The sequence below is a fragment of the Suricata suricatta genome, chromosome X, assembly GCF_006229205.1.
Source record: "Suricata suricatta isolate VVHF042 chromosome X, meerkat_22Aug2017_6uvM2_HiC, whole genome shotgun sequence".
In the NCBI taxonomy this organism is placed as follows: Eukaryota; Metazoa; Chordata; class Mammalia; order Carnivora; family Herpestidae; genus Suricata; species Suricata suricatta.
The window spans coordinates 36,201,325-36,215,695 of NC_043717.1; the positions used below are offsets into that span (position 1 = coordinate 36,201,325).

At 45.4% G+C, this 14,371-nt stretch overlaps 1 protein-coding gene across 1 annotated transcript in view; it reads right to left on the reverse strand.

The window, feature by feature from the left end:
• The window catches only part of MAOB (monoamine oxidase B), a 120,325-nt gene extending 109,996 nt beyond the window's left edge, over nucleotides 1-10,329 (reverse strand). The window contains exon 1 of the mRNA XM_029929937.1: nucleotides 10,234-10,329. The gene's annotated coding sequence lies outside the window, so the exon portion shown is untranslated. The remainder of the gene's footprint in view (nucleotides 1-10,233) is intronic.
• Between the last annotated feature and the right edge of the window lie 4,042 nt (nucleotides 10,330-14,371).

Genomic DNA, 14,371 nt, shown 5'->3' on the forward strand with positions numbered 1-14,371 from the left:
GCCCAGCCGCTATATCGCCCGCCGAGCCCCGCCCCCCGCCCGCGGCTCCACCGCCCAGACCTGGGGAGGGCGGGCGCGGGGGCGGGGAGATCACCTGGGGCCGGCATTGGGGGGCTTCCGGGGGAGGGGCCACCGCGCCTGGGCCTTGCGTGCTGCCTTTAGCTCCCCATCAGCCTCCGTCGCGCGTTCTTGAGCTTGGGGGCTGGGAGGGCGGCCCATTGGGATGTCTGCTACCAGCCCCCTGCAATCACTCCCCCAAAGGGAGCAATACAAATAACCCCAAGCGTTCATTGATCGTTTTCCAGGTCCCGAGCACCGCATCAAGCGCTTTGCATGCATGATTTCGGTTAAGCCTTTAACAACCCATTTTACAGATGAGGAAAGTGAGGTAAAGTAGGTAAAAAGGCCAGGAAGGCTCTGAGACCCACTTTACTCCATCGCCCGGTATTGCCATTATCATGGCATATACTTGGGAGGGGTTCTAAGCCCCTCTCCTCCTCCTTCCAAACACCCCCCTCCCCACCTCCGCCACTTCCTCTGCCCTTAAGTCGGCAATTAGCTCCAGAAGATGGAAGCAACAGGCAGTTATTTGTGGCCCTGGGATGTGTGTCTAGGGACCTTGGCTTAGCCAAACATGGGGGGGATTCAACAATAATACAGGTAGGTGTTTGAGCCGAGATGGCCCAAGTGAAACAGAGATGTGTTTCTTCAGAGTACTTGGAAAGCCACCTTTCCAAAAGTTGGAAGAAGCAATGTAGGGTGGCTTTTCAAGAAATGATTGTGTCAAGGCCTTTCTGTTCAGGGTGGGGGCACTGTGGGTTTGGTGGGGGGGGCCAGGCTCCAGGCCTGGCGAATTGTTTGAAATGAACCTCCCTCTCATCTGCTGTCAGCACAGGGCTGGATTCAGATCCTCTTGTCGCCCTCTCGCTGCCCTTCCCCCACTCGTGAGCTCCGAAAATAAAATAAAATAAAAATAAAAACAAAATAAAACAGCCCCTGGGCCTGAACCCAGGTCCCCACTGCCCCACTCTGAAGATAGCCCAGGCTGGCCTCCTCCTTGCCAAGTCTCACCTGTCCACCTCCATCCACAGGGCCCTGTGGACACTCTGGTCCCTCACCTATCCTGCAAGTGAATCCCATGGCCAGTGGGGCAGGGTGAGATGGGCGGAGAGGATACTTGTAGGATCTGCCTGGGATCTCTTCGGCATGGCTCCAAAAATATGGACTCAGGGGCGCCTGGGTGCCTCAGTCGGTTGAGCCTCTGACTTTGGCTCAGGTCAGATCTCCCGTTCGTGGGTTCGAGCCCCGCGTCAGGCTCTGTGCTGACAGCTCAGAGCCTGGAGCCTGCTTCTGGTTCTGTGTCTCCTTCTCTCTCTGCCCCTCCCCCTCTCATGCTCTGTCTTTCTCTGTATCAAAAATAAATAAAACATTAAAAAAAAAACAAAAAGAACTCCAAAAATATGGACTCAGCCGGAGGCCTGGGCGTCTGCAGCTTTGGGTTCAAGGCAGGCTGACTGACTTATCCTTTCTCGATATCCAACTGGTATCCAGGCCAGGAGAGGAGGCATGGTGTCTGTGGAGAAAACTCACTGGCAAACAGCATTTTCCCCAGGCAAAGGTAGTCCATGAACCTTGTGCTCCGTCAGGTCAAGACCAGGTTGAGGAGACCTCTGGAGCGTCAGCGGATCTCTGAGGCCACCTTATCCCTGCGTGCAGGCAGTCGCTCAGGACTGCTCAGGGTCCTCAGTCTCCTAGATGGGGTAACTCCCAGGGTTCATCTTCTCTCTCTGCATGAAACCTCTAAGCCAGTGCTTGCCAGACTTCAATGTGAGTACAAAGCACGTGGGTCTGGGCTGGGAAGCTGCATTTCTTTTCTCTCTCTCTCTCTCTCTCTCTCTCTCTTTTTTTTAAATGTTTATTTATTTATTTTTTAAGAGAGAGAGAGACAGAGTGCGAGCCAGGGAGGGGCAGAGAGAGAGGAGACACAGAATCCAAAGACAGGTTCCAGGCTCTGAGCTAGCTGTCAGCACAGAGCCCGACGCGGGGCTTGAATCCACGAACCGTGAGATCATGTTTTGAGCGGAAGTTGGACGCCTAGACAACTGAGCCACCCAGGCGCCCCCGAGAAGCTGCATTTCTAAGAAGCAACAGGTGCTGCTAGTGCTGCTGGTTTCTGGACCACAGGCTTTGGGTACATTCTCCTGTACTCCAGGCCTCTACTCTCCATCAGTTCCAGAACCAGCTGCACACTCCAGAGCTCTTGACCTGTCTTGAGGTAGTCCTAATATGAAGGTGTCTGGTCGTTATATATATTCCATTTATGGAATATGCGCTATGCTGAGCCCTGGGGAATTGATGAACAAGAACAGAGCTGCCCCTGCCCTCTGGGGGTTCACCCTCCACCAGAGAAGACACCTAGGAGCAGTAATCACAAGCCCAATTCTGAATGTTGCTCCAAAACACGTAGCAGGGTGAGAGAACCTAGCCCAGGCAATCAAGGAGGACTTCCGGGAGGAAATGACTTTTCCGCTGGGACTTGAAGGACGAGCAGGGGTAATCAACTATTGAGGATGAGCCCACCAGGCAGAGGACGAGGCTGGAGCATTGGGAGGACTGGACACAGCCCAGTGAAGAAAGAACATCTTTGACCACCTTTAAGGTTTATTACACGTACCGCGAAAACTAATAGTGCATAATAAGAAAGGAATGGTGAAAAATTAACAACAAATAAAACAATAGGAAGCACCGTCTAATCTTGGGTACGTTTGTGTCTTCTCTTCCCAAGTAAGTGACAAATTCCTGCAGGAAGGGATCATGCGTCCTCTTTCATTCATCCACCCAAGAATGATGTATTGTACACCAACTCGGTGCCATGTGCTCATCACTGGAAATATGCCCTTATAAATAAGAAAAGGTGCTAATCCTCCAAAAAACAAACAGGAAAATTGACGATCACGGTAAGCCCAATTCATTTCGTGGAGCCACGTTCAACACTTCTACCTAAGAAGTGCACAAGAATGCCACTTGCCCCAAACTGTTTCTTTACCTTTCCAACTTTATGATATCTGTGCTTCGTCAATTAAAAGAAACTTACTTTCCTTTCATTTTTTTATTAGAGGCCTGCCAAGGCAATAAAATGTCCTTATTACTTCTTTCTTGCTGTCCAGCTTTTCATTAACAGATATTTCAGCAAGTCTCTTATGATGCTGTGGGAGGTTTCAATAAAGAGACAGGCTGTGCAGAACAGAGTTTGCCAGATATTATCTACGTTGTACATTTCGCTGGTTTTGAACATTGGAGGTTTGACAGGGGCTGGAAAAATTTGTTTTAAAATGAGTTTTAGAGCTACCGGGTTCCCCCACCCTCATCAACAGTTTAACAGTTGTTAAACATTATGGGACCTCTGGTTCTGCCCAGCGAGGCATCCTTCGTTAGCTTGGATCCTAAGCTGAGTGTCCAGATGCCCTCCTTGGGGACAACGAGGAGGCAATAGGTGACCTTTCGATGGACCAAGACCTTGCGTTTGGCCTCAAGGACTTGGTTAGAGGGGAAATCACACCCTCAAGCAGCCCAAGAGTTAGGGAGCACCCAGCTTCAATTGAAGTCAAAGCTCTTCCCCAGACATTGGGCTAGAAGCTAGAGATCCAACTCAAAGGACAGAGGCTGATTTAAGATGCCAAGGAAAGACGTGTCCCAGGGCCAGGGTGCCGGTCAGGAACTGGCTTGAGTGGAGTTGGAAGGAACAAGCCAGACAACAGGTGGGTGTCCAGGACTTGCCTTAACAGGCCAACAGCAGTCAGGATGTGCCACGCTGGCTTATAGACACAAGATTGAGATGGAAGAGAAATAAATCTTCCTGCCCAAAGATCCGGGTGGGGCTCTTTCCCCTATGGCCTGATTTCCAGAGCACAGGCAGGGCAGGGGCTAAGGGAGACAGACATAGGGAGTCAGGCAGAGACATGAAGCTCCAAGACTTCAGGAAGCTAGAGGTCATTCCTATAGACACGTGGCCCAACATGTTGACGAAAACCACACCTTATTTGCAACACAAGTGCTAAACCAACTGTATCCAAAGTGATTTTATTACTGTGACTAAATCCGCAACTAAGATTCTCTCTACAAATCACAACAAGGACTCTTAATCACTTTATTATAAGGGTTGACATAGCAGAACAGATGGTGTGACGCGGACTGTATGGGACACATAGAGGAAGCGCAAACAGCTCAGGAAGAAGAGACTATCAGAACAGACATTGCCCAAGATGGCCGCCATGAAGGTTCTTTTGGGAAGAGGAAATTAGAAATGATGATTACAGCCCCACTGGATGCCAATTACGGGTTGTTGAACAGTATTAACTCTTAATGAGTTATTCTTATGCAGATGATTCTATTTTCATAGTGCAACATTACCGTGGCAGAATCGATCCTTTGGTTTTCTTTATGTAGTCCTGAGTGAAATCATCTCTCCATGGTTTCTTATAAGCAGATATTTGTGTTGCATACACTCCAGATGATGATTGCAATCAAGAGCCGGGTGACTCTAGGAATTAGATGAGAAGAGGGACTCCCTACAAATGGCCTCCACTCAAGATACATTCCCAGTGAGGATGGTTACACGTTACAAAATGATGCTAATAGCTGGGGCTTGAGTTGACTTGAAGTCTTCTGAACAATAGATATCCAGTTTATAGACATAACGAAATAAAGGTGTTTAAGAACACAATTTGTTCTGGGGTGCCTGGGTGGCTCAGTCAGTTAAGCATCTGACTTCAACTCAGGTCATGATCTCACGTTTCATGGGTTAAAGCCTCCTGTCAGACTCTGTGCTGACAACTCAGAGCCTGGAGCCTGCTATGAATTCTGTGTCTCCCTCTCTCTGCTCTCCCCCCCATTTGTACTCTCTCTGTCTCCCTCAAAAGTAAATACATATTTTTAAAAAGAACAAAATTTGTTCTTCACTATGGATGTTGGGATTCATTAAAGGTTTCAAGTAGGGACAGTTATAAAAAGAAGTGAAGTAAAAAGTGTGCAACATGCTATAAAAACCTGAAATGTATTCTCAAAGGTAGAAAACCTGAGCAGATCTCTGAAATAAAATAATATCGGATATAATAATTCAAATATATATTATGCACGCATAGGAAACCTCTTCCTTCTAAAACCAATGGCACACATTTTTGTTTTAATGTTTATTTTTTAAAAATTTTTTAATGTTTTATTTATTTTTGATATAGAGAGAGACAGAGCATGAGAGGGGGAAGGGCAGAGAGAGAAGGAGACACAGAACTGGAAGCAGGCTCCAGGCTCTGAGCTAGCTGTCAGCACAGAGCCTGACGCGGGGCTCGAACCCATGAACGTGAGATCTGACCTGAGCCGAAGTCGGAGGCTTAACCAACTGAGCCACCCAGGCGCCCCATTAATGTTTATTTTTGAAAGAGTGCAAGCAAGGGAGGAGCAGAGAGAGAGTGGGACAGAGGATCTGAAGCAGGCTCTGTGCTGACAGCAGAAAGCCCGAGGCGGGGCTCAAACTCATGAATCGTGCGATCATGACCTGAGCCAAAGTCGAACGTTCAACTGAGTGAGCCACGCAGGTGCCCCAACAGGCATTTTTTAAGGCTGAGATAAGAACGCAGGACTCCTGGTTATGAAAAAAAAAAAAAGAAAAGCTCACGTGTTTGGAAGTTGTCATGGCATTTTATGTGACTGCAGTTCCTGTTTAATATTTTACTGTGCAGGTAACACTTACTGACAAATTTCAGATAGCAGCGGCTTTTCAGGCTCCAGAATGGCAATACTTGCAGTTGGTGTTTCAACAGAAACTCTAACCCACTGGAATCAGAATAAATGAATGTCATTTAGCAATGCTGTTTGTATTTTCTGGGCATTTAAGTCAGGTTACTTGATCAGCGTAGACTATTCACTCACAATGTCTACTGCAGAAACAGCATAATGCTCACTGATAGCAAAATGCTAGATGAAAAGGCAATACTATTGAAGGTTAAATTTCCACGGTTAACTATCTTTGTAATTGAGACTGGAAACACGTTATTTCTTGGCCTTATCAATACACCACTGCCCTACGTGAACATTCAGGACTAAAAGACAAACTCACCCACCCTATCCTCTCCGAGGGAAAATATTTCCCTAGGTCCTGGATTTTCTCCTGTCCTGATTTGGTATTTTAGAAGTTATATCCTTACCCCCACCATTTCCTGGAAGCCTGCCCTGGCTGCGGATCACGGCTGATTTAACTATGCCAAGGGTATGAGAGAAGGAACAATATTTTAACATTCGGTCTACCTCAAAGTAATGAGACAGCTGCTTATATGAGTGCTTGTTTGAGGACCGACTGTGCATGCAGGCCTCTCTCATATGTCATTGGAGATGCAGGGAAAATATTAGAGAACCCTTGCCTGCAACAGGGCCGTCAGATTTAGCAAATAAAAATACAGGATGCCCAATTAACATTTGCATGTCGATGAGTAAGCTTTTTTTCATATATGCTTGCAACATACTCATACAAAAAAACAAATCATTCGTTGTTTATCTGAAGTTCAAATTTAACTGGATGTCCCCTACTTTCTCTGGCAACCCTAGCCGGGAAAGATACTATGTTCTGGCTCAGGAGGAGAAATCAACACAAAGAGGTCAATTCGAGAGTAACACCATAATATGTGAGCAAGTATTAAATTGTGGAGAAAAGGCAGGGTTAAAAGAGGTCAGGATTCCTCCAGCAATGAGCTACTCAAGGAACTCTGTGCTAGGGAGGGACGCTTTTCCTATGTCTTCAGCCCTTAGCATGGTGGTGGTGATGTTCAGCAGAGCCTCAATGTGTGTAATGAATGAACAAATAAACGAACACGTCAATCAGTTAGAAGGGACCTTGAGGTGAGTCTTGAAGGAAGACCAAGATCTGTAGGTGAAGAGTAGCTATCAGAGAAGGAATGGAGCATCTGGGCAAGAGGCTGGGCAAAGGGGAGCTGTTGTTACAAAGAAGAGTTTCAATAGTGGTGGTTCTCGAACTTTTTGTTACTATCAAGAGCATATTCTCTGGCTTGACCGACTTTGAATGCACTTTTAAAAGTCATTGAAAATCATCTGAGGGCAAGAAAGACCAAGATTTGAACCCTAGAATTGCTTCAGGCTAGATGAGAGTTTCTCAAGTTCTGTACAGTTGACATTTGGGACAGAAAAACTCTTCGTTATGGGGGCTGTTTTGCATATTGTGGGATGCTTAGCAGTCTTCCGGGTGGCGTGATGGTCGATTTTGTGTGTCAACTGGACTGGCCTCAGAATGCCCAGATTAAGCATCTCTGAGCATATCTGTGAGAGCCTTTCCTGAGGAGATTCACATTTGAATTGGTGGATTTACTAAAGCAGGCTGCCCTCCCCAATGGTGGGTGCGCACCATCCAATCCACTGGGGGGCTGACATTGAACAAAAGATGGAAAAAAGAAAAATTTGCCCCTCTTGCTTCCTGCCCACCTGCTTGACTTGGGACATCTCATCTTCTCTGGCCCTCAGACTAGAATCGAAATCATTGGCTCCTCTGGTTCTCAGGCTTTTGGAGTTGGACTGAATTCCACCACTGACTTTCCTGGGTCTCTGGCGTGCAGGCAGCAGAACATGGAACTCGGATTTTTGGATTTGGACCAAATTATACCCCTGGCAATATCTCCATGTTGCAGATTGCAGATCATGGAACTTCTCAGCCCCCACAGGTGTGTGAGTCAATTCCTCATCATATATATCTCTATCTCTGTCTCTGTCTCTGTCTCTGTCTCTATCATCTCACCATCCTACTGGTTCTGTTTCTCTGGAGAACCCTAACTACTACACCAGCCTTCTATATACCAGATACCAGTAGCACCAGCACTCCCCGCCCCTCATTTGTTTGGGAGAAACAAATATGTCCCCAGACACGGTGAAGTATCCCCCGGGAGAGAAACATTACCCGCCCCATTGAGAATCATTAGTCTAGATGAAAGCATCCGGTCCCAGTTGAACTGGAGGTCTAAAAAGTCTCTAATGTAATTCTTTTCTTCTCCAATTGAGACAAATAGGGGACAATTTGCACAAAGCCTATGCATTAGAGAGGCTCGTCTCTAAGAATAAAAGAGCTGCCAGACATGAGTACTAGAAGATGAAAAGGCAAACAATGAACTTGTCCGTTGAGATCCTGTATGTTCACTTCAAAGGTCCTGACTTCAGTGATCCTGGACCCTTCAGTCGGGGTCACTTATGGAAATGGATGCATCTGCCAATAAAAGGCAGGTCATTCATGGTTAATCACAGAGATGATTACCTTTAATAAATGCTTTTACATCTACAATTTGGGGCAGAAGAAAAATTGCCAATGATAAAAGAAAAGGAAAGAGATCCTTGAACATCTAAAACCTCCCAAGAGGCGACTGTCCTCAGTTGATAAACATTGTGTTCTATCGGTTGAAAAACCCTTGAGAAATTTGGACATTCGAAATCACTCTACCAACACTCCCATACTGTTTGCCTCTGGCTCTCCTATCCTGGAGACATTATTTCATTACTTTGAGAAAGAATTGCTACTTCCAACTACTTTCTGAAGCTCATTGAAAATTGATCCCTATGGGATGAAAAAAAATTGATTCCTATGGGAAAGAAAAGCAAGGGGATACATTTATAGTGTATTTTTTCCTGCTTCAAAAAATTATTTTTCCCTCTGGAGAAATTAGAAAAGAGAACATTTTTCTGATCATTTATTAAGTAAAGGTTAATATGCGGTTCAAATTGGATACAATGAATTTATATTTTGAATCTTCACTGTTTTAGGAAATTATTGAACAAATATTAGGAAAAACTCTTCTCCTTGCTTTTTGGTTTAAATGTAAAGCATTGAGTGAAAGTTTTGAAGCGTTGAAAGATAAATATCAGTTAAAAGGAATTTTTGGGGCAGCTGGGTGGCTCAAGACAGTGGGTTCAAGCTCCATATCCGGCCCTGAGCTGGCCATGCAGAGCTTGCTTGGGATTCTCTCTGCCCCTCCCTCACTTACGTGCGTGTGCTCTTTCTCTCTGTCTCTCTCTCTCTCACAAAAAAAAAAGGAATTTTCAATTTTAATTTCCTACTCATGGTAACATTAATAGTCAAATATCAGACTTCTGTTTCCAGCAACATGATATATATACTAGATGTCCTGAAAGTTCTCCTAATATAAAATAGCTAAAAACTCTTACATAAAACATAACAAAAATCACATTATGTTAAATAAAAGAAACCAGAGGCGCCTGGGTGGCTTAGTTGGTTAGGTGTCTGACTTTAGCTCAGGTCATGATCTCACAGTTCCTGACTTCCAGCCCTTTTCGAACTCTCTGCTGTCAGCCCAGACCCTGCTTCAGATTCTCTGTCTCCCTCTCTCTCTGCGCCTCCCTCGTTCATGCTGGATCCTTCTTTCTCTCTCTCTCTCTCGCAAAAATAAATAGCCATTTAAAAACAAACAAACAAATAAAAGAAGCCAGACACAAAAAGTTTACATACTGTATGATACAATTTATATGAGATATCCAGAATAGGTAAATCTATAAAGATATAAAGCAGAACAATAGTTGCCAGGGGCTCAGGGAAGGGAGAAATGGGGAATTAACTGCTCATTGGGTAAAAGTTTCCCTCTGGGGGTGATGAAAATGTTTTGGAAGTAGACACAGGTGCTGTTTGGACAACATGGTGAATGTGCTAAATGTCACTGAATTGTACATTTCAAGATGGTTCATTTTATGCTTTGTGCATATCATCTCAATAAAAAGTATAGTGAGACATAACAAACATTGTTTTCAATGTATAGCCAAGTTAATAAGAAAGTGATAGAAGTCACAAGGGACCAAAACTTAGGAGGCAGACGGAAATACAAGTGATCGTTGACAACTACAGCTATCCTGCGGTCTTTGATGATTGTCCTAACACCAGGAATTGGCCTTTAAAGGTGCCACAGGGGGTGCCTGGGTGGCTCAGTCTCAGGCTGACAGCTAGCCCAGAGCCCTTCTGATTCTGTGTCTCCCTCTCTCTCTGACCCTCCCCTGCTCATGCTGTCTCTCTCTCTCTCTCAAAAGTAAATAACACATTAAAATTTTTTAATAAAAAAATAATATAGGCGCCACAGAACAGGAGGCAGTGCTTTGGAGGCATGTTGCATGAGATGTCGGAACGGAGACCCTTGAATGAAGCTCAAACACTAAAAAGAATGAGTCAGTAAGAACGCTCACCAGACACAAGCCACCTTCCTGAAAGGAAGAAGGAAAAAGAACTTTGCTCTGCTTGGGATCTGGATGTGAAGCAAACGATGAAATAAAACAGCAGTTTCTTCCTGAAAAAACCAAAACAGCAGGTTACGATGAGTGGTAGAAACGACAACAGGGAAGGGTAATGGTGGACAACTCAGAATTAAAGAGGATATTTATCCTAGTAAACTATTATGTAAAATTAAACAGGATGGTGACAATGCAAGGAGTTGAAATCAAAAGGGTTTGTTAGTGCATCGGAAGTGAAAAATAAAAAAGTGAAAACATAGAAAGGTGATTTAAGAAATAAAAGATCACAGAAATTTTAGAGCTAATCAAACAGAAAAGTTTTTAGAAGTACAAACCTTAGAAAGTCCAAGAATAGAACAGAAAAAAAGAGTACTAACTGGTAGAAAAGTAATTTCAAACAGGCTAACCAGAGAAACCGACAGAACGTCAAGCTACGAATAATTTTCAAGTAATGTAAACGGATACCCAATCAGTGTGGGGGAAGAGAACAGTCCCACGCTCATAACAGAGTTGTTAACAATTTCTTTTTTTTAAATAGTTTATTGTCAACTCGGTTTCCATATAATACCCAGTGCTCTTCCCCACAAGTGCCCCTCTCCATGACCATCACCCCCTTCGGCTTCCGCCCTCCCTCTTCAGCCCTCAGTTTGTTTTCAGTATTCAAGAGTCTCTCGTGATTTGCCTCCCTCCCTCTCCCTAACCCTTCCCTCACTTCCCCTTCCCATGGTTCCCTGTTAGGTTTCTCCTGTTAGACCTATGAATGAAAACATACGATATCTGTCCTTTTCTGCCTGACTTAACATTTCTCACAAGAATGGCAAGGCCCCAGGGTGTGGCCTGGGCAGAACCTGTCTATGTCAGAGGGACAGGATGGCAGAGTCCAAATTCCGCAGGCTCTAGCCCTACCCTTTGGTTATTTACAAGATGGCTTAAAACTCCAGTCACCCCTTTGGTAAAAATACATATGTAAGTACATATGACAGTATAAGGACACCGTGACTACCAGGGCTGGGAGTTGCTGAGAGATCACACAACTGAAGAATGACACGTAGCACAGGGAACAGAGCTGGGTGACAGTACCAGGAGGAATGGGGGAAAGGGACACAGAGATCAAAGAAAGAGAGGCTGCAGGGACCAAAGAGTTCGAGAAGGGAGCAGTGGACGGTGCATAGGAGCCCAGAGGTAACAGACAACGCCTGTGCTCACTGCGCATTATCTACCCTCTCCAAAATGGGGAAGCTAAGAACAGAGTAGTAAAATGGTCAGAAAACTATGATTATCCCAATTTGGAGACCATCGCCTAAAGGGAGATTATATCCTTACTGCTTTTTGGGGTGTTATCATGTCCTTTCTTTCTTTTTTTTTTTTTAACCTTTTTTTAGTGTTTATTTTTGAGAGAGAGAGAGAGAAAGAGAAAGAGAGTGAGCGAGCATGTGTGTCCATGTAAGCAGGGGAGGGGCAGAGAGAGAAGGAGACAGAATCCGAAGCAGGCTCCAGGCACTGAGCTGTCAGCAGAGCCCGACACGGACCTTGAACTCATGGCTGTGAGATCATGACCTGAGCCAGAGGTGGACGCTTAACCGACTGAGCCACCCAGATGCCCCTCATGTCCTTTCTTTCATAAGATGAGTACAAAAGTAGATAGTCCCTAGAATACCTTTACTTGGTACAATTACAATTTAACAACCTTACACCAGGCAGCCAATTGATTATTGTTGTGATAATTAGGGAACGTATGGTACTATGGGTTGGGGAAAGGGAACAAAGGAAGGAGGGACACCACATGGGCACCCGGGGTTCAGTCTCACTGGAACTTTCTAGGGAACTGTATGGAAGAAGCCTCACAATTGTCTGCCAGTGGTCCAGAAAAAGAGGGCATTTATCCACCGACTCACATCCTGCACTGGCCAAGGATGGCCTGTGGGCTACTTCTCGCACACTTGCAGCCGATGCATCTAGGAGCACTGGGAGAGTTTCTGTGGGTGTTCTATAAAGTGGTATCACACGAACCCCGGGGGCAGAAAGTGAGACATTCAAGATGCCGTTAAGATAAGGTGCTGTGGGTTTATACTTGAGTGGAATTTGGTTGCCCCTCCAATGGCCGGGGCAAAAGGTGTGCTGGGCGGACATGAGGCGATGCACACAAGGGGTCTGCTACCATGCTTTTGTCAAGTAGAAGAAGAATCCAGAAGCAGTTGCCACAAGTTTTCAGGTGAAGGTCTCGTTAGATGGGATGCCCTAACCTCTCACATTGACTCAATGGTTGCAGTGATCTGTTCTTTGCATAACTACTTAGTAATTCAGTCTCAAATGTTTCTGCAGTGGGGCTCCTTAAATCTTCCATGACATGGACTGGCTCAGTCCCGGCCAGGGTCAGGTACGAACCGCCACGTTCACAAGGCCCTGCTAAAATTACAGGACATTTTCACATGACGTTTCTTGTTTGACCTTCATGCTGAACTTGGAAGAAGGGGTTTCAAAAGGTGAAGTGGCAGCTGCATTCCAGAGGTGGCAAAGCTACCAAGCCATAGAATGTTAGGATTTCTAGCAATGTTCTTTCCTCTGGGATATTCTTTTTTTTAATTTTTTAAAATGTTTATTCATTTTTAAAAATTTTTAATGTTTTTTTATTTATTTTTGAGAAACAGAGAGAGACAGCGTGAGCAGAGGAGGGCCAGGAAGAGAGGGAGACACAGAATCTGAAGCAAACTCCAGGCTCTGAGCTAGCTGTCAGCACAGAGCCCGATGCAAGGCTCAAACCCACGAACCGTGAGATCATGACCTGAGCCAAAGCCGCACGCCCAACCAACTGAGCCACCCTGGTATGCCAATGTTTGTTCATTTTTGAGACACAGAAGCAGAGCTGCAAACAAGGTAGAGGCAGAGAGGGAGACACAGAATCCGAAGCAGGCTCCAGGCTCTGAGCTGTCAGCAGAGAGCCCAACACGGGCCTTGGACCCATGGGCCGTGAGACCATGACCTGAGCCGAAGTCAGGCACTTAACTGACTGAGCCACCCAGATGTCCCAGGGGATATTCTTTTCCTTAAGTTTATTTTTTTATTTTGAGAGACAGAGAAAGAGAGAGAGAGAGAAAGAGAGAGAGAGAGAGAGAGAGAGAGAGAGAGAGAGAGAGAGAGAGAATATGCAGTCAGGGGAGGGACAAAGAGAGAGGGAGTGAGAGAATCCCGAGCAGGTTTTGCACTGTTATCACAGAGCTCAACTCGGGGCTTGATCTCATGTACCTCGAGATTATGACTTAAGCCAAATTAAGAGTTGGACGCTCAAATGACTGAGCCACCCAGGTTCCCCTGGGTATTCTACTTCTTGTCCACAATAATTTGAAAACAGCTCTTAGGCCAAAATGACTCTCTTCTTACAAATTAAAATTGGGACATTGCAATGAACAGCTTCTGGAATAGTTGTCAGTGTATCCCTAGTGGGTCACTTGATATTCTTGGTAGCAAACAACTGAAATCAATTCTATCTTTAAAACTTTTTTAATGTTTATTTATTTTTGAGAGAGAGAAGGAAGGAGAGAGTGAGTGAGTGATCAGGGGAGGGGCAGAGAAAGATGGAGCGACAGACTACAAAGCAGGCTCCAGGCTCTGAGCTGTCAGCACAGAGCCCAACACAGGGCTCGAACTTACAGACCATGAGATCATGACCTGAACCAAAGTCGGACACTCAAGCAACTGAGGTGCCCCTCAAGTCTATCTTAAGAAAGAAAGAACTTGTTGAAAAGAGAGAGGTTGGCTCACAGGATCAGTGGGATTACTAAATAACCAGGCTAATAAATAAACATAAACCCAAGTGACAAGACTGTCTAGGTCGTTTAAGCAGCTTAAACCAATAAAGGCTTATTTCTTGCTCTATCCACAGATCCATCTTGGGTTGACAGAGTGCCTCTGCTCAACATAGTCACTTGGGGCCCCAAATTGATAAGGCGGCCACCACCTCAATCCTTGCCAGAAGGAGAAGAGGACTCTGGAAGGTGTCACTCAGCCAATCAAATTCTCAGCCCTGAGCTAACACTTATGACCCCCAGGACAATTCATGAGCCATAACAGGTCTCATGGCCGCACTCAACCACAA